The following is a 5,635-nucleotide window of genomic DNA, read 5'->3' on the forward strand; positions in this document are numbered from 1 at the left end:
GCTGGCAGCTCAGCCCGGTCGGGACACCCCTGAAATGGAAGGATGGGGGAAGACAGCTACTTTTGGACACTGCCTCCACCAGAACGCTAGATTGTAGCTCCTCTGGAGTGTAGCGGTGTTGTGGATTCCCACAGGGCATCTTGGGATGTGGAGTTCGGTTTCTCGGCCCTAGTGGGTGCCGTGGGTGCCGCCAGAGGGTGCTGTGAAAGGACCTGGGGAATCATGCTTCCCTTATAAGTATAAGTACTTCTGGGCAGATTAAAGACCTAAAATTCTCCCTCTGACCAGGAAGTGGTGGCAAGTCATGTGGGAGGAAGAACAGGAGCACTTCTGGGTCAAGGACAATATAAAGGACTGCTGTGAACCCAGCAAGGGGGCCAGAGTCAGGTGGAGGTGGACGAAGCTTGCTCGGAGGTGTGGAGGAGAAAAGACAATTGTGTTTGTGATTATTATTACTGTTAATTTGCCTGTATTATTATGGCTGCGGTGCGCTGTTGAAGAAGAAAACAATTAAAAGAACTCCTTTGTGCCTTTACCTGATGTCCTGATTGTCTGTTGGGTTTAAAAGGGCAACAGTGCCACCTAGCATTCATGACACTTTTAACTATTATGACATTCAAAAAGCAAATGTTTAAAATACATATTACTAATTATGTTGTCTAAGTAAAAATGCCATAAGATATATCAAAACTGTAGTTTGCTGGAGTTTGAAAGAAAAAATGGTTTCAAGGAAATTAACACAATTTGTTATCTAAAATGTATTCCTAGTCATGTGAGAATTATTGACACCTACCACATTCCCTTCTGAAGTAACCAGCTTGCATTTTTCACCTTTTGTTTTTGGAGGAAGGTGTAGAGAAATTTTGGTGTAGATTGGAGGCAAGAAGTAGGATAGACAATGGAATACTGCAGGTGGTGTTTTTGTCAAAGGTTGGAGGAGGTATACCATTTTGAAAGAGTGTAGGACAAAGTTGGCATTGCACATTCTGCTAGGCTATCATGGCACAGAAGACCTGTTAAGAAAACAGATTTAACAAGGATGCAGGCATCCAGCTGCACAAACCCGCATTTGCATTCCAAACTAAGTGACTGGACTCCAGCTTGTACCAGGATCTGCCTGGACTTCATCTGATAACAAATGCATAAATCAGAGGTAAACTGATAAGGTAAACTCTCTCCAGAAGGCATGAAATGTATTCAGTCAAGGACAAAGATCTACAATTCAAGGGATGACAACTAAGATGGAAAGAAGAACCCACCTATTACAAGAAACTGATTTTGGAACTGGAAGTGACTTTAATCCAATCAAGAGAAGGTTCAACCTTTCTTTAAAAACACATGCACCCTGTCTCTCGAGTTTGAAGAAGAATCTCTTTCTCTCTGAGCTCTCTGAGGTATTCGCTGGATACTCCCTGGGATTCTCTCAGGGAGGGGTAACTCTCCAAAATGACTTTCTGTCAAACTAAAAGCTATGAGCCTCTTGCTTGGAGAGTTGAATTTGACAAACTGTTGTCTTTGTGGACCAGAACCTGAGACCTAGTCAGTCAAGCCAATGCTGTGTGCCAGTACAGAAGGGAAGTTCAGCATCTAAACTCTTCGGCTAGAATGAGTAATGCCTTTTCCCTATGAAGTGGTAAACACAGAAGAAGACAAGCTGAGGAGGCAGCAGCACATCACTGTCAAAAGATCACACAGCAAAGACAAAGAGTGCACTCCAACTCATGAATAATCTTCCACTTGAACATGAAGCAACAACAAAGCAAAAACTCCATAAAACATCAGACATTATCCATAAGGACTTGGTATGATAAATGTATTTGTGCCAAGATAAAACAGAACTCTAAATACCATAAACAGCCAGCCTATATGTTATTATGTTTGTCTGTTTAGTCTGTCTGTGTCCAGTCTTATATGTAAATATATATATTGTGATGGACGGCTGGCAGCTCAACCCGGCCGACATACCCAGGACGCTAGATGGTGACTTCCCTGTAGCATAGTGGTGCCCCGGATTCCCGCAGGGAATTCGGCTTCACAGCCCTGCTGGGTACAGTGGATGCCACCAGGGAGACACGAGGATTTCTGCTTCCCATATAGCCCGGAAGTACTCCCAAGTAATAGGGACAGAAGGACAGAAGTACTTCCGGGCTGAAGAGAAATGCAACTCTCCATCTGACCTGGAAGTGCTGACGAGTCACATGGATGGAAGGACAGAAGCACTTCCGAGTCAAGGACTATATAAAGGACTGGTGGAGACCCAGCAAGGGAGCCAGAGTTGGAAAATTATTGGGATGATTAGTGTGTGTATTGTGGATGTGGTGCTTTGGAGGCACTATAGGCACTTTAAACCTTGTGTCCAGAGTACCTGTCTGTTGGGTTTCACAGGGTAACAGCATCCCCCAAGTGTCCACAATATATCTATATCTATATCTATATATATATATATATATATATATATATATATATATATATATATATAATATATATATATATATATATATGGAGATATCATATTTCTATACTACTTATGTTTATAAATAAATTATATTATATTATTCTGTTTCTTAAAATGAGTGTGCCTCAGTTACCTTGATATATAAGTCTATCGCCCAGAATCCTGCCTCCTACAACAGAGAAAGGTAAGGTAAATAAAGTAGGAGTCTTTCTGAAATATTGAATTAATCCCATGTCATTATGGCACCATCATGGGTGGATGTCTTATTAATAGGGTAAAGATGATCAAATCAATCTAAATTCCTGCATGAGGTAGGATGAAGGACAGAGTTTTACCTCATGGAGCAGGGAGGAGTGAATTTTTTGTCTTACTAGGAGAGGACCCTAGCAGTTAGTGGGGTGGTTTATCCATTTACCCACCAGTGTACCACCCTGCAGACCATATTTGTTACTCCATTCACCTTATGCCAATGAAGCTCTGGTTGGAAAAGACCTCTTTACCCCATCCCATGGTCACTTTGAGCCATTCTCAGAATCCATTTTGGTGTCAGGGATAGTGCTATATTTGTAATGAGGATACTAGGCTAGATGCCTCACCTAAATGCCTTTGGTGTCCTTGCTCTTCTTAGCCCTCCATAAGCCATGAGTGTCAGTTGTTCATCTTAACAATCCTGATGTCCTTCTTTTGAAACTGTGAACTCAGTCCTTGGGCTTTCCTCTTGGAGCCCAATATGCTCGGGGTGAAAATGTCAACTTCCTCCAAAGATATCTCTGACTTTGTAGCTATTTATGTAACGTGTTAAACAGAGGTGGCATTTCACACTACTTGCAATGACTCCCACCTTATTCTTTGTGTCCTTTATCTCTGTCTAATGGTTTTCTAAGATACGCCCAATTGTTGAGAATTTATACCTTATTCATATGTCTGAATAACTGAGGACTGATTCTGTAATCTATGCGTCTTGTTTGGGATCTTTTAGTGGACATTGTGGTTTATAGTTTAGTGCCTCAGCTACCAGGTCACACTATCTATAAGATGCAGAGTCAGGAAGGAGGTTATTTTGTATTGCTTTCATTGTGCTGACCATGACAATATTTACATACAGTAGGAAACCTATAAGGTTTTAGTAATCCCAGTTTACTTCATCCATCCATCCATCCATCCTCTTCCGCTTATCCGAGGTCGGGTCGCGGGGGCAGCAGCTTGAGCAGAGATGCCCAGACTTCCCTCTCCCCCGGCCACTTCTTCTAGCTCTTCCGGGAGAATCCCAAGGCGTTCCCAGGCCAGCCGAGAGACATAGTCCCTCCAGCGTGTCCTGGGTCTTCCCTGGGGCCTCCTCCCGGTTAGACTTGCCCGGAACACCTCACCAGGGAGGCATCCAGGAGGCATCCTGATCAGATGCCTGAGCCACCTCATCTGACTCCTCTTGATGCGGAGGAGCAGCGGCTCTACTCTGAGCCCCTCCCGGATGACTGATCTTCTCACCCTATCTTTACGGGAAAGCCCAGACACCCTGCGGAGGAAACTCATTTCAGCTGCTTGTATTCGCGATCTCGTTCTTTCGGTCACTACCATAGCTCATGACCATAGGTGAGGGTAGGAACATAGATCGACTGGTAATTGAGAGCTTCGCCTTGCGGCTCAGCTCCTTTTTCACTACAACAGACCGATGAAGAGCCCGCATTACTGCGGATGCCGCACCGATCCGCCTGTCGATCTGATGCTCCATTCTTCCCTCACTCGTGAACAAGACCCCGAGATACTTGAACTCCTCCACTTGGGGGCAGGATCTCGCTACCAACCCTGAGAGGGCATTCCACCCTTTTCCGGCTGAGGACCATGGTCTCGGATTTGGAGGTGCTGAATCCCATCCTAGCCGCTTCACACTCGGCTGCGAACCGATCTAAAGAGAACTGAAGATCATGGCCTGATGAAGCAAAACAGGACAACATCATCTACAAAAAGCAGTGACCCAATCCTGAGTCCACCAAACCGGACCCCCTCAACGCCCTGGCTGCGCCTAGAAATCTGTCCATAAAAGTTATGACCAGAATCGGTGACAAAGGGCAGCCCTGGCGAGTCCAACTCTCACTGGAAACGGGTTCGACTTTCTGCCGGCAATGAGGACCAAGCTCTGGCACCGATCGTACAGGGACCGAACAGCCCTTATCAGGGGGTCCGGTACCCCATACTCTCGGAGTACCCCCCACAGGATTCCCCGAGGGACACGGTCGAATGCCTTTTCCAAGTCCACAAAAACACATGTAGACTGGTTGGGCAAACTCCCATGCACCCTCCAGGACCCTGCTAAGGGTGTAGAGCTGGTCCAGTGTTCCGCGACCAGGACGAAAACCACACTGTTCCTCCTGAATCCGAGGCTTGACTATCCGATGGACCCTCCTCTCCAGGACCCCCGAATAGACTTTTCCAGGGAGGCTGAGGAGTGTGATCCCTCTGTAATTGGAACACACCCTCCAGTCCCCTTTCTTAAAGAGGAGGACCACCACCCCGGTCTGCCAATCCAGAGGCACTGTCCCTGATGTCCATGCAATGTTGCAGAGGCGTGTCAACCAACACAGTCCTACAACATCCAGAGCCTTGAGGAACTCCGGGCATATCTCATCTACCCCTGGGGCCCTGCCACCAAGGACTTTTTTGACCACCTCGGTGACCTCAGTCCCAGAGATGGGGGGAGCCCACCTCTGAGTCCACAGGCTCTGCTTCCTCATTGGAAGTCATGTTAGTGGGATTGAGGAGGTCTTCGAAGTACTCCCCCCACCGACCCACAACATCATACACAACATTTACTTCATATGTTTTCTTTATTCTCCACTGTATTATTGTATTGTGTATGCAATATAAATGACAGAAACAATATTTGTTGTTCCAATTCTTAATGAAATTTGATATTTTTGGATCTTTATTTCTATTAAATGTAAAGCAGTACCTGCTCATTACAACTAACTGAATAGAGATTCTACTGGTTTTGTTATGTGTTGTTATACCAGAATGTGCACCAAAAGGGGACTTGTCTGATTCATTACAAAATAACTCTGCTCTGTGTGGAATATGGCCGGCAGCGTATCCTGGCCAATACCCCCCAAGCCGCCAGATGGAGCCATCCCTGCAACATGGAGGGGGCCCCGAATTCCAGCAGGGCATCATGGAACTTGGAGTCTT

This window comes from Erpetoichthys calabaricus, chromosome 4 (assembly GCF_900747795.2).
Source record: "Erpetoichthys calabaricus chromosome 4, fErpCal1.3, whole genome shotgun sequence".
Classification (NCBI taxonomy): domain Eukaryota; kingdom Metazoa; phylum Chordata; class Cladistia; order Polypteriformes; family Polypteridae; genus Erpetoichthys; species Erpetoichthys calabaricus.